Source organism: Molossus molossus, unplaced genomic scaffold (assembly GCF_014108415.1).
Source record: "Molossus molossus isolate mMolMol1 unplaced genomic scaffold, mMolMol1.p scaffold_m16_p_13, whole genome shotgun sequence".
Lineage (NCBI taxonomy): Eukaryota > Metazoa > Chordata > Mammalia > Chiroptera > Molossidae > Molossus > Molossus molossus.
The window spans coordinates 39,881,004-39,899,192 of NW_023425348.1; positions in this window are offsets into that span (position 1 = coordinate 39,881,004).

Below are 18,189 nucleotides of genomic sequence, written 5' to 3' on the forward strand. Positions count from 1 at the left end.
ATGGAATGAATACTATTATAGCCAACAAAATCAGCATTGGCAACCATGCAAGGCATGGTAGGTCAGCACAGAACCAGGCCTCACAAAAACAGCTGGGCAGATGCACCCTCAGTGCCCAAGGAAGGACGTGATGGAGGAAACTGTTTATAAACAAGAAGGATTAACCAGAAGACAGGGACAGTGGCAGTAAGAGGAAGGAGTAGCCATAGACAGAGCAGCCGTCTGAGCAGCAGGTAGTGGCTAAGCCAGGTGGATGACAGCAGATCCTAAGCAGATCTCCAGATGTTAACTAAAATCCTCGTTTCTACCCAGCAGATCATCTCGCAGGTTCTGGCCCTGGGAGTGGGAGTTGCAAGGACATGGGAAACAAATTGGGCTTTAAGAAGAACAGGAAGTACTGAGAGGAGAGGGAGAGTCCTGTGCCAGCTCAGCCACAGTCCAAGTTTTATTCAAGCCCAGAATCTGCTGGGGCTGAGGTTTCTGCTCGTGAACTATATACAGAGCTGAACTTGCATGCAGGGATACCAGAACGGGGTTTTAAGGGAGGACCTGGAGAAGGCAGCTGCTGGTATGAACTTGAAGCCCTCCTGTCTAGTCATTCCGCGGTTTGCAGATCCAGTGGAGCACAACCATCACACCCAGCTCCTGGTGTGGGGAACTGGAGTCTTGTCTTTGAAAACATTCCTCTCCAGGTGATGCTACTGATCAGCGTGGCCTGTGATCCCTGACCCAGGGGAAACTGTGAACTTGTTACTTAACATCTGGGATGTGTGTGACTGAAGAAGCTGGTTTCCACTTCTGCCAGTGATTCCTCCAGTTATGTTTCCTTTTCAGGAATATTACGAGAGGGAAACAGTCTGAGCTGCATGAAATCTTAATGCGCATAGAGTCAGAATTCCTGAAGGTGGGGCTGGGGAATGTGCGTGTGTGCACTCCCCATGTGATTCTCACTGAAAACGGGGGTCCAGAGCGCCATCTTTTTAGACGTGAGGCAGGAACTTCCCTAAAGTGCCTAGCACCTGTAGATGCCAATGTCTGTTCTGTTGATTTTATGTGTATTTTGTTTTGTTTCATAATGATTCATTATTTATACTTTATCCTTGACATCTTATATGTAAATAGTTCAGAGGGTGGAAGAGGCAGAGCCACTGACATGCACATGATGTGTGTGAGATGCCAGGTAGTGCACTGGGTGATTTACATACATTCCCACCATCAGACCTTCAAGGGGAGAAGACAGAGATACTGTAGCCATGCGCTAACACTCCACGGGGAAGTCAGGCATAAATAACAGTGGCACATTTCATCAGTGGCAATTCGGACAGTGCTACAGGGAGGAAGCTCTGAGCACACAGACCAGCTGTACTGACCTCGTCCAGAGAAGGTCAGGAAGGTTTTCATTAAGAAAGGATAGTAGCCCGGATGGTGTGACTCAGTAGTTGAGCATTGACCCATGCACCAGGAGGTCACTGGTTTGATTCCTGGTCAGGGCACATGCCCAGGTTGTGGGCCCGATCCCCAGTGGGGGGCATGCAGGAGGCAGCCAATGGACGTTCTCCCTCATCGATGTTTCTATCTCTCTCTCTCTCTCTCTCTTTCTTCCTCTCTCTCTAAAAATCAATAAACAAAATTTAAAAAGAAAAGAAATTCCAGTAAACAAATAATAATTTTTATTATAATTGGGAAAGGAAAAGCCATATTCTGGTAGCACTTAAGAGAAGAATGTTGATTTAAATTGGATTTCAACATCTTTCCACCCAGAAAAGGGCCAAACAACAGTTCTTTTAACCTACCTCCTATATTGCAGAGGGGAGTGTAGTTTGAGTGATCCATTTGCCCCCGACTCCTAGGGTGCCCCTACAACTGTAAGCAAGGAGCCTTCCACCTCGCTTGCCTGCCTCCCCAGTTTCCCTGGGTCTCATGCCAACCCACCGTCACATTCTCCACAGCAAGTACCGCTGGAGCCCTTTGCCTGTTTCCATCACACCCTTCCCTCCATGAGGTCATTCTGACTCCAGGTCTCAGTGTCTCAGATTCCTGTCTTCTGCTCAGAAAGAGATTAATTACACTCCATCTAATGTAGCTGACATTTGTGAAGGCCTACTATATACTAAGATTTAAAAAAGACAGAGTTGCTAACATTAAAGATGTCCTTGTCTAAGAGAAGAGAGACGTATATAAACCAAAAAACTGCACCACAGTATGGGGGGTATGATAGGAGCAAGGGTGATGATTATGATGATAGCAGAAATGCTCTGGACACTCACTCAACAGCAGATATTCACTGAGCACCTACTATAGAGATGAATAATATTGGCGGATAAAGCAAACATCTGTGCCCTTGTGGAACTTATAAGAGGAGTGAAAGGCAATAAACGAAACAAATTCATAATTTTAAAAGATAGTAAGATCAATGAAGCAAACCAACAGAGAGCAGAGGCTGAGGGTCATGGGGAACAGATATGTACTCAGGAAGGGCAGTTTTGGGAATTTGATCTCCTACTAAATTGTGTATCTGCAACTTCCTGGCTATGTGATCTTAAGCAAGGTACTTATACTCAGACTCCTCAAAATGATTATAATAATAATACTTAGATTTAGTGTAAGAATAAAATGAGACAAGGATTATAAAAGAATTAGAGAGCTCCTGGCCTGTACTGTAAGCACTCAATTAAGCTTGTCATTGCTGTTCTTGAAATTATTGCATCTTCATCTTCATTTTTCTGCACTTTCAATGCCTCTTTCATACAATGGAATAACAACACCTAGCTCAGAGGGCCAGTGATATTCTGTGCATTGTGTCAGCTGCCACATCTGTGTCGTATGATTGCAAAGGCATTCATATGATTATCATTAGTATTTTTTCTTTTTTTTAATTAATTAATTTATTTATTTTTGTTACAGATGTTTCTCCTTTTTCCCCCACTGATTTCCCCCTACCCCCTTCCTCGCCCTGTCCCCAGCTTAGTTGTATCATTAGAATTTTTAACGTCATCTAAATTCAAAGTTGTGTTACCCATAGCAAGAAACTGTGATTGAAATATGTTAAAAACACATATGTCTTCTTTAAGAATAAATTGACTCAAAGCTGTGGTACCCAATGCAATGGCTGCAGACAGAGCATCCCAGCACCACAGGAAGCTCTGCTGGACAGCGAGAATATAGGAGTTCCAGACACCAAGCCAATGCATTGACAGAAGGGACTCTGTGCACCAGATATTGGGGGTCAGGTAGGCCTTCGGAGGCCATTTACATCATTCCTCTGGAATATGTGACATTAACAACCCCTCCCATCTGATCATTGTCTGCAGCTCTGAGAGCACTTGCACACTGAACAAGCCTTGAAATAGGCAGGAAGGATATGATAACCTCCTCTTGACATCAGAGAAAAATAATTAACAGGAGTAGTCCTAGCAGCTTTGTTCTTAATGACACTCACCTAGGGTTCGATGTTGAGTGGGGTGCTAATTGCCTTTGTCTTTTCAATGAGATAATAAAGCACAGAGAGGCAAAGGGACCTACCTGTAGACACTCAGTAAACTGGGGACATGTCTTCCAATTCGAGCCCGGTGATGTCCACCACAGGTCTCTGTCCTTCCTCGCACTACTGGAATTCCAGTTCTCCGTTATTACAGAGACACGGTTCTCCCAGTCACCTGCTGTCAGGGCAGGGTATGCTGTAGGGGCTCAGCGTTAAGGGGCACACTGATCACCCTTTCCGTGGAACTTCCAAGTGGCTGACCCTCTCTTCTGCTGAAACAATGCAGCTTGTGGGGTTGATTGTTAATTCCCATTCGGCCTCAGTGTTCTTGTCAACAGCTGCAGAAACAGCTGCTCCCCTCTCAGTGCTCCCTGCTCCCAGCTAATTGCTACCAGCTAGTGGAGTAGCTATGAATAGGGCAGGCCGTGGCCCCTTCCACAGCCTCTATCCAGCTGTTACTATTCCAGGCCCTCCTTGTTCAAGGATTTCGTTCTTTCTGTTCGAATGATTAATTCTAAGTGGTGTTACCCATAGCAAGAAACTGATTGAAATATGTTAAAAATGCATTTTTTCTTCTTTAGGAATAAATTGACTAAAGGCTGTGGTATCTAAATGTTGTGTATCTCAAAACCCCATTCAATACGTGTTAAACCACGATGCCGTATACAATCGGAAGCCCTCCTAAACAGGCGTAAGCCTAAACAATAGTCCCCTACCAATAATCTGATAATCTGAATATGTTTATGATGTGCCAGGCACTGTACTGGGCACCCAGCCTGACCCTGAGTTTTCAGGCCCAGGAGGAGGAGGCCTGACTCCTGTGGAGGACTACATTCCTAGGGCTAAATATTACAGATTACAGAAATTAAGCTGGTTGTTAAAATAAGTCCTGTCCTACAGCCTGGACAAATCTAACTTCATAAACACCCAGATTACCAAGTCCTGCTTTGAAATTCTTGGATTCTTCAAAGTTCCATGTCCAACTATAGAGTGTGGAACCAAACCCCAGTCATTTGGTCTCTGCATTGTGCCACAAGGAGGCGCAGTTCACATGAACACAGACACCTCACCCATATGTCCAAGGGAGTCTACACCCCCACAGGAAGAGGCTCTTTGGTTACTCCTCAAACCCAGGAAGCATACACCAGCACGTATATGCTTCCTAGGCTTGGGTAGCCAAAGACCTTCCACTTTTAGAAGGATGGATGTGAGAAAGAAGTCTGTGCGGGGTTGGGGTCGTGTGAGCAGGTAAATGTGGATATATGTAATGCCTAGCAGAATATCGGGTATATAGCAAGGCATCAATAAATAATAGCTATTATTACTACCATCATACATAGAATGAATTACATAAAGTTTGTTTAAAGCTACATAAACCATGATATACGCGACAAAGCAAAAATAATATATGTCTGTGGCATTCCTTCAATGCATTCTCATTAAGGACCTAGGGAAACCTTTACTCAGGAATAGCCAACGCATTACTCCTTTTTCTCTTTTTCATTAGCCTTATATTATCCTGATCCTTTATTATGTATTGATCCTCTTTTCTGGTCCCTGCCTATGAACATCTCCTTCCTACCTCTGGATTGGTCACATTCTAGCAGTTACAGCTGATTCTCTTCTTCTGTTTTCCATTGCTCAAGATTTCACTTTAAATAAAGAGCTTTTATCAATTGCACCAATGTAACTCTAGCTAATACTGTTTCCCCTACCATGAGTGTCGTGCTGGAGTAAGGGAAGTCACACTCTCTGCTCAGTCCTCACTACCACCCCAGCGCTTCCTGTTTCCTTATACTATACCGTGGAAGTAGATGGTCTATGTGTCATCTGTATCTAAATCCAAATCTGTGTCTATATATCTATCTATGTCTATGTCTATGTCTATGTCTATGTCTATGTCTATGTCTATGTCTATATCTATATCTATATCTATATATATGGTGTATATGCATGTAAAGTTTATTTTTCTCTAACCTATGAACCAAGAATGGGTATCTAATTATTTGTCTGTCCATCCATCCATCTGTCTGTCTGTCTATCTATCTATCGACCTACCTACCTACCTACCTACCAAAATAGAAGGTTATCTTCTTAATTCAGTCTCAACACCATATTTTTTTCTGTTGTAAATGTTCCCATATTAGAGGACTTTGGTTATAAAGAACAGAAACATAGTCAAATCTCGTTTGAAAAGTCCCTTATTTGTTTTGAATGGATAGAAAAGAATTTAATGAAACCCAAGTATAAAAAATCTCTTCTTTCCTCATCTGCATTTTTCCTCTTCCCAGATAAGACTCTTAATGCCTGGTTCCTAGAATGACAATTTTCAAGAGTCTTTCTTTCAGTTGACAAAGTCCCACCTGTCCCCCATCTTAACAGTACCCAACACCTTTCAGTTCCAAATTCTTGAAAGAGAATCAGATTGACCCAGTTTATCGGTTCAGATGTTCAGCTGTGGTCCTATCAGTTCTGGTCATACCAACTCAACTATGACTGTGTGATTTTAGATAAGGGACTTGACCTTGTGGAACAAGGTCACCTTTCTTATCTGTGAAACCAAAATAATCGTTCTCAACTCGAAGTGAGACAATGAGATTGATAATGTTATCCTTTTCCTTCACCATGTTATTCAGTTGATCATCCATCATCCATTTCATCCAGAAAAGCAGATATTCATCATCCATATTTCTTAAATTACATTTAAATTATATATTTCCCTCAAATTTTATAATACTTTTTTGAAAAAATTAAAATAGTATTAAACATCTAGATTCCAGGAAAAGTATAAATATACATAATTTTATCATTATAAATTAGTTGAGAAAAAAAGAGAGGAAAATTGTAATTACAAAATTTAACAATCATTAATATTTCAATTGGATTATAGATTCCTTAATTTTCTAATGGAAACTTATTTTAAGATTTTTGAACTTTTTTTTTTTTGCATGGTATAACACACATACACTATAAAATCATAAAACGTTGTTGTCAGCATCTCGTGGAACAACCCAAGACCTTGAACTATGAGGAAAAAGAAGGCCAATTCTTTCCTAAAACTTAACATATCCTAGGTCCCAGTCCATGATCTCCTTTAATTCTGTAGCCGCCTGGGAAGGAAGGCAGGGAGAGGTATGACCCCTGTGAAATGTGAGGAAACCAATGGCTCTAAAAGTTAAGAATCTGTCCAAGGTTCCATGCCTGGGAAATGGCCAGGCAGGAACGGGAATCTAGGTCTCTCTGCCTGGAAAAACCTGGCTATAATATCCTACTGTCATGACTTCAAGGTGCTTTGTGAAACTCTCACCTTCCTTTATAAACGGGTTATTTTGTATGAGTAAATCATTGAGGGTTAGAGATTCTATAAATAAATAAAAATTAGATTTTTCTTCCATAAATACTAGATTTTGCCTTCTCTTACCCTGCTGTAAAGTTAAGTTGTTCTAAAATAATAAAGAGGAGTGAATTCCCGGGAATACAGGGAGCTTCCTGAAAAAGTAGGTCTTACTGCAGACTGAAATTGGCACAGTGCGATGCCTAGAAATGGGATGTTCAACCACCGTTCTCCCTTTACGCTTCTTGGAAAACACCTAGTTCTGTTATTCCACACCGAATTTCACAAGCTTTCTTGGTGCCTCTTTGTGCCAAGAACTGTGCCTAGCACGGGGTGAGGCCTGAGCTCACGTTCTTGCACCCACACATCTGCTCAGATAGCGAACACTAACTCTTGATCATTTCCTCTCTTTTGCTGATGAAACTGTACAATTTATAGAATTTATTAACATTATAAGTCTTCAGAGGATAAAAAAGTATAGAGTTCAATGCAGAATAAATAGCCCAGCTCTGCAGTGTTGAAAAAATTATCTCCAGATTTATTCGCGCTGTGGAAAAGGGCTGTAAAGGGGGCAGTAACTGTACTTATTTAGCACTCTGTGTGCTTAAGTGCTTCTCGCCCATTACTGAGTGATGCCCACACAGGCCTAGGCAGTGTCTGAGAGTGTTGATCACTCTTTTGAAGTCTGGGGGTGAAGACTCTGAAATGAGAAAGAGGAGGAGAGGGGCAGTCAGTGGATATACGCAATGTGGTTACATGATTTACTCCAGACTCAAGTCCTTGAGATGTGCTCCCAGGCTGGGCTGAGAATGATTATTCTTTCCCCCTCACATAATTTGTTGGTTGTGTTCTTTTCAAATATGTTTCTATTGATTTGAGAGGGAGAGAGGAAGGGAGAGGGACAAAGAGAGAAATATCAGAGAGAGAAACATCAGTCAGTTGCCTCCCACAAGCACCCTGACCAGGGACCTAACCTGCAACCTGGGATCTGCCCTGCCCTGGAATCGAACCGACAACCTTCCCGTGCACGGGGTGATGCTCAACCAACTGAGCCACACCAACCAGGGTGGTTCCTTTGTGTTTTAAAAATTCACAGGCAATGTTGGTGTCTTCACGGCCGGCATCCTAGTGCCCTTTGTGTGAGCGACATGAAGCCAAGCCGTTGTGCTTCCCCTTGCCTGCTGAGGCCTCAGAGAGGAGGAGATGGAGGACTGGTGTGCGCTGAGGCCAGAGCACCTCCTGGGCGTCGTCCCTCGGACACAGCCGCCCCCGATGACTCAGGCGCGGAGGGTGGCCGGGCTGATGGCCACTGACTTGCGGGTGACCTTGGCAAGGCTTGCACCCTCTCTGAGCATGTGTGTTTTTGATCTGTAAAGTGATGGCTGTGGTTTGCTGTGGGAATGTGGGGGCTTGGGGGCAGAATGGGAACAGAAGTGATGCTCCGAAGACTTCACACTTCATGAAGCATGGGGAACTGAATGATCAGCAGGGATTGGGAGCTTTGCCCTAACGCGGGGTCCAAAGCTCTCCACCAGGCCTAAGGTTAACCCGTTGCTGAACCAAGGAGAAGTGGAGGGGGGTCCTAAAGAGGAGCAGGTGGCCAGGACACGGACAGCAGGCAGAGAGGCCCCCCGCTGTCCTGGAGCAGTGGCTACTTACAATCTCAACAGAATGACTTGAATATTTTCATATCAACTAAAAAGCTGAAGGTGAAGGTCACATAAGCTCATCTATGTGTTTAGCATGTGGATCTTCACAGAGAAGTAGGCACCCAGGGCACGCAGCGTGCCTCTTCCTTCACCCTCCCTCTAACTGTCTGTCTTCCAGCCCACCCGTTCTTCTGAGCTGGACAAACAGCAGGGCCATTGCTCAGACTCAGGCTGCGAAGCCCGTCTCTCCTCACGGTGCATGGCGAAGGCAGGACCAGTTTCAGGTGGATCTTCAGAACATCCCTGAGTCAGACTCCATGCCCTGCCCTTGCAGATACAGTGCCACTTGGGCTTTTGAACTGGCAGGGTGGCCGGGGTTGCCTGCGACCAGAATTCCCGAGCACGAGGTTACTCCACGTGACGGGGAGCAAAGACGACAGGAATCAGAAACCTCAGTTTGAAATGATGACACTTGAAGCACATCAGGTCCCCTCTCTGAGCCTCAGCCTATCTCTCTCCAAGTGAAGGGGTGACTGGCTGAGATTAGTGGTTCTCAGCCTTAGCTGTGCGTAGAACAACCTCGAAGCTGTAAAATACACAAATGTCCACGAGCCACTTACAAAGACTGACTTAAGTGGTTTGGGGTGAAGCCTGGATATTGGGATTCTTAAATACCCTCTGGGTGAATCTAATGGGTAGCAAAAAAAAAAAAAATGAGAGGATCTGGACAAGGCGACCTCTAAGCTTCAGTCCTGCTCAGTGCGTTCACTTAGTCCCTGATTCTCTATGTCCTTAAAGCCCATCAGAAAACGGCATCCCCGTAGTTTTCTCCCCGTGATCTGTGGCCGCGGAAAGCCTGCAGCTGGCGAGTCAGAGAGCGTGAGTGTTGACCCATAGTTACACCTTCCACTGTGTTATCTCTGTGCAAGCGTTCACGATGCTCTGTTATTTTGTCATATTTTGTTGACATTTTGCGAAAGTGGACCACTTCTCAGCCTGCAACTAAAATGGGGATTTACAGCGACTCCGACCTCCCTGAGGAATGACTGAGAAAGAGCAAAGTTAAGTGACTGCGTCGTTGGCCTGATACGAGCGTCTTCTAGCTAACCTCTCTCACTAGCTCCTGCTATTCCTGATGCCAGACCTTCGCAAGATTTTTTAACAGAAGTAAATAAAAATCCATGCACCTGATGGATAGTTCCAGAGGGAAGGGGTGAGATATTAAGACTGTCAGACAAGCTGGTCTCTAATGGCATGAAGTTCAACATGTGCTGGTTGCTGCGGTGACTTGTATGAACTTGTAGGCGGCAGGCGGTAAAGGACACAGGACAGCCATGCAGCCATGCCATTTAATATTTGAACCCCGAGGCCTTGCGCATGGCCAGCACTGCTTCGCGTCTTCCCTTTGACGGAGCAATGATCACATCAGGAAATGCAAAATGACAGCCTGAGAAACAGGAAGAATCTCAGAAGGGAGCGGACTTTCAAAGGCCTAGAAAGAAATCTCGTGTAGGTTTCTCCTTTCAAAAAGAGGCAAACTGAGCGCAGGGAACTGAGGTGACTTTCTCAACGTTACACAGCTAATTACCTGGCAGAACTTGAACTCGAACCAAGCTCTTGGATATCCCACCCAGGACTCTCTCCTGTGTCAAAACAAACCAAATAGAAGCCAGGATAGAGTCAGCTGCAAGGAAGCCCACTACAGTGGCTTAGACAAGTAAGAGGTTTGGTTTTGGAACGTGACCAGACCAAGGGTAGGTGTCTGCGGCTGGTGCTGTCCGAGATCCCAATTCTTCTCACTCTGCTTTGTCATCCTCAGCAGGCCCCTGAAGCCCAAGGTTCAAATCCTCCCTTCATCCCTTTTAACTATGGAACCTTGGAGAAGGTACTTCACCTCTCTATGCCTCAGTGTTCACATCTTGAAGTAACAATTCCATGAGATTTCAATGAATTTATTTATAGAAAGTGTTCAGAATAATCTAGCTGGAAGTAAAGGGCTGATTTATATCTGCTCTTATTGTCCGTGCTGTTGTGAGATAGTACAGTACCCTCAGGCATCATACCTGTTTTCCAGACAGAAAAGAGAAAAGTTCTCTTATTGTCAAGCTTTATCTTTTTATTCAGGGACTGAGCACCTTCATATAAACATATCACCTGCAGCCCTGCTGGTGTGGCTCAGTGGTTGAGCGTCAACCCATGTACCAAGAGGTTGCCGGTTCGATTCCCAGTCAGGGCACATGCCCAGGTTGTGGGCCAAATCCCCAGTGGGAGGCATGCAGGAGGCATCCAAACGATGTTCTCTCTCATTGATGTTTCTCTCTCTCTTCCTCTCCCTTCCTCTCTCTCTAAAAATCAATAAAGAAAAAAATTTTTTTAAATGTATCACCTACAATTCACTAGCGGGTACTGAGCTACAGGACCACCTCTGCCTACAATCGAATAGGAGACCACATTTTACATGATACACATTGCCATCCTAAACAAAACAATGGATCTGTCCATAAGCAAGAAGTAGTGAATGGATACCAAGTGGGAACCCTCCAATGATGGTAGAATCATTGCTAACTTTACTGGCTTTCAAACTTTCTAATTATAATTTGAGATAAGATCCCTACCCTACTCAACTCAACAGTGGTTGTGAAATTAAATAACCAATGCATCATAACACACTTTGTCAGTTTCAGAGTGATCTATACATATTTTACTATTTAGCCACTTCAGGTACTAAGAGTACAGGCCTTGACCCCCAAACATGCTGAATGATACAGATATGAAATGAGGGTGTCCTAGAAGGGATGGGAGTGGACTTAACTCAGTGCACAGTGTGACAAAAGGAGGTTGTCCCAGAACGCCACATTCCACTTGAGCTCTCACCTCCTAGCAGGTGTCTTCCTGTGGCCTACCAAAGGCAAAACCCTGTGTGCAAAGGGTCAGGGTGGACCAGCCAACACTCTAAGCAGAAGGACTATGAAAAACTATCTTTATCTCTTCTTATAAAACCTAAGTGAGACAGGCTTACTCTGCATCTTCTAAAGGCATAGCAAATGGCCTTATTCTCATTTTTTAAAGTGAGCAAAAGATTCTCATATCCTGACATAGTCAAAATGATTAGCAAGTGATGCTATGTGAGATGTATAAATATGTCAACAATTCCATGGATAATTTTATGTGTGCATGTTTACACTACTTGTGAGTATACACTATTTGTGTTATTCTCTATCTTCGCATATATCATGTCTAATGTGCTATTGTATATGTATATATGCATAAGAATATGTAATTCTATAGTCTAATTATGTTCAGACATTATTAAAATCAATTAATATTTAAACATCACAATTAAGCTGATCAGCAAAAAACTGCGTTGCTTCCCTAGGATGTAATGACCTCCCTGTCACTAGAGGAATTCAAGAAGCATCTGAACATCCACCTGATAGAGCTATGTTAGAAAGAATTTAAAAGGGTGAGGGGTAGGGGAAGAACTGGATTAAGTGGTCCTTAAAGGGGATTTAAAATTTTGAATTTAGAAGTGTATGAAATACCATATCTCTTGATCATATATAGATCTACTCTTTAATCTTATTTCAACTAGATATAGATGTAGATATAGATTGATATGATATGATATATAATAGAACACTTTGTATTTTTTTATATTCTGTTTTTTATTCTCTTTTTCTGAACTAATTGGTAAAACTGCATCTCACCTTTCCTGAACAAAAACTGACAATAGAGATCAATGTGATCTAACTCAGTTATTTCACCAGCTGAGGCCAGGTTCAAAGAAAAGAGACATACTTAATGTCATGCAGCTAGACACTGTCAGTTTTCTATTTTTCTTTAAAAAATACATTCTAAAGTGGAAATTCTTTATGAGGGTTTGATTTGACATCTAAAGGATTGCTTCTGAAAGAGATCTCAACTAAGTAAGTCAAGTGAGTAAGTTCACAGAGATTTTATCAGGAAGAGATTTTTGCAAGTGATAGATCTTTCAACAGAAGAAATGAGTTGTCTTGAAAGTTGGACATTTCCCTTCATTGTAGGTGCTCAATCTGAAAGTAGACTTAGTAGAAAGACATTGCGAAAAGAGTCTCTGGAATGGCTAAGAAATTATTTAAGATAACGCTAGCTACTATATAGATAAACTATGAAATCATAGCATCAACACAACAGCAATTATTTCTCATTCATTACTCTGCTCAGTGCAGTCTTTTAGGAACCAAGGATTATGAAAGCCCAACCATCCTCAGCATGTGGCTTCCAAGGTTACAGGTGCATCAGCACCCCAGACAAGAGAAGAAAAGATGACTTACGATGTATTTTATGGGCCATCCCTGGAATGGAACACATCACTTCCTCTTACATTCCACTGGCCAGAACGCAATCACACGATATTCAACTTTAAGATATGCTCAAAAATCTAATCTAGCTTTTTATGCCAAGGAGGAAATGAAAAGAGTTCTGATGAACTTCTAACTAATTTCTACTATAGTGAATATGATCTAGATGACTTTTAAGGTCTATTCACCTCATTGAGGTATTTTCCATCACTTATATTTCCATGTCATTTTGTATTATATTTTTCTAATTTTCCAGTTCACTTATTCTCTTTAATTGTTCTAACCTGTAATTAAACCCATCCATGTTGTTCTTAATTTTAATTTCTGCATTTTAAAGTTCTACAATTTCCATTTGGTTATTTAATAGTTTTCAATTTTCTGCTGAAAAATTTAGTATCATATTTTATTCCCTCGAATGCATTAAACATAGCTATTTTAAATGTTTCAGTCTTACAACTCTATGATCTGAATGCCCCATAAGCCTCTGTGTGTGTGTGTGTGTGTGTGAACATGTGTGTATATTGTTTCTATTGATTTTCAGTCCTCTCTCTCGTCTCTTCTTATGCCCTGTTATTTTTTTTTTACTGAATGTTGGTTATTTTATATAAAATATTGTGGATAAATTTTAAACTTAGGATAATGTATTTATCTCCAGAAATATTTATATGGGCTTTGAGCATATTTATTAGTGTTAGTAGCTATTCTGAATCAATCTAGTTTGAGATTAAGATGTCTTAAAGCTAGACTTCATTCTCAGGAAAAATGAATTCCTGGTTCACTGTTACTCCTCCATATCGACTTTGAACTTCTCGACTGGAAAGGAAGGTGTTTATTAAAATGCCACCTCGTAGCTGGGAGAGCTCAAACTCTGGATTTTGCTCTGAATTCTAGGGATCTGTTGAAAGTCTGTTTCAACTTCTCAGCTCTCTAGAAGCCCATTTTAGAACCAGCAGACTATTCTAGTGGTAAAGCTACCCTAAATACTGAGATCATTTCTCCAGTTTTTCTTATTTTTCTGAATCTTAGACCTATAACTCTTCAGTGATTTTGTAGTCCCCACTGCTTTCAAAATGCATTGTTCATTTGTTTATTTTGGTTCAACTTCTCTAGTTATTGGTAACAGGATGGTTACCAATTACTTATCCTATCTTATATAGCTGGGAAGCTAACTATAACCTGTACTATAACTCACTTTTCCCCTTTAACAATACACATGGACAATTTTTCCATATCAATATGTATGCATTTGCCTCATTTTTTGTGTGATTTTAGCTAATTACATTGCATAAGTACATCCTGCTTTACTTAGCTATTTCCCTATTGATGAACATGTACATTCACAATTATTTATAGCACATATTATTATGCATGCATGTGAATGTATCAATAAGATAAATTCTCAAAATGTAATTGCTATATATTATCAAAATTTTTTCTATAAATTTGAACTAATTTACATTTCCACCAACAGTATATGCAATGTTTTCCTACAGGTTTACCACCACTAGATTTTTATCAGACTTAAACATTTTTGTAATCAACTGTTAATTATGCCTCTAGATTTCATTTTCTTTCCCCTTCGGTCCCATCTGCACATTATGAACACATATACTTATAAATAAACCATAAAATCAGAGCATGTCACTTCCTCCTTTAAAACGTGTTCCCTTCCCACAGCCAAAGGACATTCCATTTGCACAGACTAGCACGTCTCTGCTAGTTGCTACCTCCCAGCTCCATCTTCTGTAGCACTCTCAGCTGCATCCTACTAGCCATGTTCAAGTGTTCCTAAATATACCACCCTTCCCACACCTCGCACCTTTGCATATTCTCCTTCCCTCTGGAATGCCCTTTCATCCTTTACCTATGTAGGAAAAGATAAACTCCAGTGGCCGGCTCACAGGTTTGATATTAATTCTTTGGGGAAACTTTCTCCTGCAAACTGTATCCCTCCCAGCGTATCCACCCCAACACACTCAAGAGGCATAGTCAATTATATCCTCCTTTCCATCACTCTTGTTCCTTATAAATACCTCTCTTGTACACCTGGAACACTGCATTAAGTATTTGTAAGTGTCTCCCCCGCACCATTAAATTATAAGTTTGTTCAGCAAAGGAACTATGCCCAGCAGAACACCTGATGCAGAGATAGTAAGTACTCAAAAATCATTTTTCAAAGAATACATTCAGTACATGTTACCTCTGAAAACTGCTCCCGTTATAAGTGTTTTCAAAGCAACCTCCAAGTCCCCAGGACTGGAAATTATTTGAGCAAAAACCTGTCTGGCCTAGATTTAACATTAAAACCTCAGTCTGAGCATAGTCCAACTCAAGGGGAAAACAGTAGAGGCTTGAGTTATTAGATAGAATTTATACTTTGGGCAACAGATTTCCCTTCAATACCTAAAGCCATTTGTATTCTTGACATTATAATGTCCGTGAAATTTAGAATTTGCTTGGGATTTTAAAATTGTACATTTTGGTAGCACTGATTCTGCAACTCCCATCAAAATAGTTCATGCTTTGAACCTAGTTTGACCTCTGGTATGGGACCTGCTTTGTGTTTACTCTCTGTACAGTCCCTCTCAAAAAATACACTTATTTTTTAGACAGATATTTTGGCAGGCAGTGTTCTTACCCTGTTGATGGAAAACGTAGAAGAAAAAAAGCACAAGTGATTTATTTGTTTTAGGAAAATGAATCTGTGTGCTTACCAAGGAATATTTTATCACCCCAAGGAGATAATACTTTCAGTCTGTTTCAGTACGGGGTAGCAAAGGACCCAGGAGACTGTAATGACACCAGCTATGATTGTAATCTGTGACTCATCGCTTCCCGTAAGGGGCTCTGATTTGCTGTACCCCAGTGGCTCGTCCATTTGGTACCTAGTGTGATTGGGATTCTGTTCCCGACTAGATGTTCCCATCTAAACAGCCAAGACAATATCTATCTCCTCAGATGTCTGGAGACATGATAACAGCCGTGGTAAATATGGTCTCAGTGTTATTCATTTGAATTCAATGCAGCTCTCGGAATCTAAGGGACCTGAAATGGCAGCAATTTTAAGGGCCTTTTCAATTCTTGTATTTTCTCTACAACATCCCCACCAAGTGGTCATACCACCCTTATTGGAGCTTCTCCCGTGATGGGCAGCCCACCAGCTTCCCCATGTAATTTAGGAAGTCCATGCCTCGTATTGTTGAGAAAAAGCTGGTTTCTTGGTTGTTCCCACATATGGGCCCTAGGAGGAAATCGAATTTTCCTTGGGGTTTCTGTCCTGGTTTTGCTCCTTCTTTCTTAGGAGCATCCTTCAAATACTGGAAGAGTTTTCTCTCAGATATGCTGAATTATGCATTCTCCTGCCTGAAATGCACATGCTCTTTCATATTCTCCTCAAAGAGTATGGTGTTGAGTCTTCAGCCCATTGATCATTCACTGTCCTGAAAGTGTCCAGGTTTTCTGTGTTATCCAGCTGCTGTCAAAGGCCCTTTGGGTGGATTCCTTCATGGACGTGCAAGAGCCAGAAGAAGGAGAAGAGATGAACAGATTCTTCCATCCTTGCTCCCTAACATAGCCTTTAGTAACAGGTCCTCTCTCCACATGCCGAGATTTCAGAAACCCCTTTATTCGCCTCTTCAGTGGGCTGATAGCATCCCTCTACCTCATTATGATCCTGCAAACTGCTTAAACCTCTATGCCACTTAGGGGCTTTCAGTGTGGGTTTCTGTGAGCTCTTTTGCATATTCAAGGGAATTGGGTGAATACGAAATAAAAGCTTCCACAAGCATGCGTTTAGAAAGATTGGTGTCGGGGTGTCAGCAGGATCCAGTTTTCCGTACTGATTCTGCTTCTTGCCTGTTGTGTGTTTTTAGAAAAAAATTTCTTTGTCTTTCTCAACCACAGCTTTGTTCCTTATCTATGAAGTGGAAATAATCCCAATTATCATGATCACTTATTATAAATAGTGATAATATACACAGGACTGGAAAATAGCAGATACTTAATAAATAGTAGAATCATTTAAAATTATTCTTCACCTTGGCCCAACCGGTGTGGCTCAGTGGTTGAGCATCGACCCATGCACCAAGAGGTTGCTGGTTTGAATCCCGGTCAGGGCACATCCCCAGGTTGTGGGCCCGATCCCCAGTGGGGGGCATGCAGGAGGCAGCCAGTCGATGTTCTCTCATCAATGTTTCTATCTTCTCTCCTTCTTCCTTACTCTCTCTCTAAAATCAATAAAGAAAAAAAATTTTTAATTGTTGTTTAGAAAATTATTCTTTATCTTGTAACTCATATCCAATTCTCGATCTCTTATAAGGAGCAACATCTTGAAAAAGCCTTGTTTCTAAAACTGTGTACCAATTAAAACTATCTTCCAAGGTTGTTTTGTTTAATCAATTAAGATAGCATATTAAAGAAGTACTCACAATTCATTAAATAGGATAGATGTGTTAGAAGTAAAAATTCAAGAGGAAGTAATTTCTTTAATTCGGCCATTATGCCTGGCTCACAGGAATTATTAATTTCTGTAATACTTCTTCCTCGCCCAACTCAAAATGTTAGTGGCCTTGCCCAGCCAGTGTGGCTCAGTAGATTGAGCGTGGACCCATGCACCAAGAGGTCACTGGTTCAATTCCTGGTCAGGGCACATGCCCAGGTAGTGGGCCCGATCCCCAGTGGGGGGTATGCAGAAGGCGGCCAATTGATGTTCTCTCTCATCGATGTTTCTCTCTCTCCCTCTCCCTTCCTCTCTTAAAAAAAAAAAATCAATAAAGAAAAAAAAATATCAGTGGCCTTCTGGCTTTCCCTGTCAGTCTACATACAGGACCAGGACACACAATGTCATTTCAGGTTGAGGGTGTCAAAATACTCTTTGCAATGCCCTCACGGAACGTCGGGTTCAATGGAGGAGCCAGTCACTCACTGCATTACAGCGGTGGGGTGGAGATGGGTGTTGAGGATACTGGAATAAGAACAAACATGGTCAACTCGTGGGAGAGGAAAGCATGGCGAAGGTGGAAGTGATCAAATAAAGCAAAACACGGGGCTTCCGAAAGCGAATAGGAGTTGGCTAAGTCGATCAGGTGAAGAAGGGCATTCTTTTAAAAAGAGAGAGAGAGAGAGAACTTTTGTAAAAGCATGATGTTTCAGGAAGCAGCATTCCTCATCCTGAGAAGAGCAAATATTTTCATAGTCCTGCAATGTAGAACATAAGGCTACAGAAGCGTGTGGGTCCGGACAGGAAGGGATTCATATTCCCAGTTGGGGAATTTGGATTTTACCTGCATGCGGCAGGCTGCTATTGAAGGCCTTCAGTCAAGAGTGAACTCATCTGATTAGAATTTTAGAAGTGTTCTGCCAGTGACTTTGTGGAGGATGGAGTGA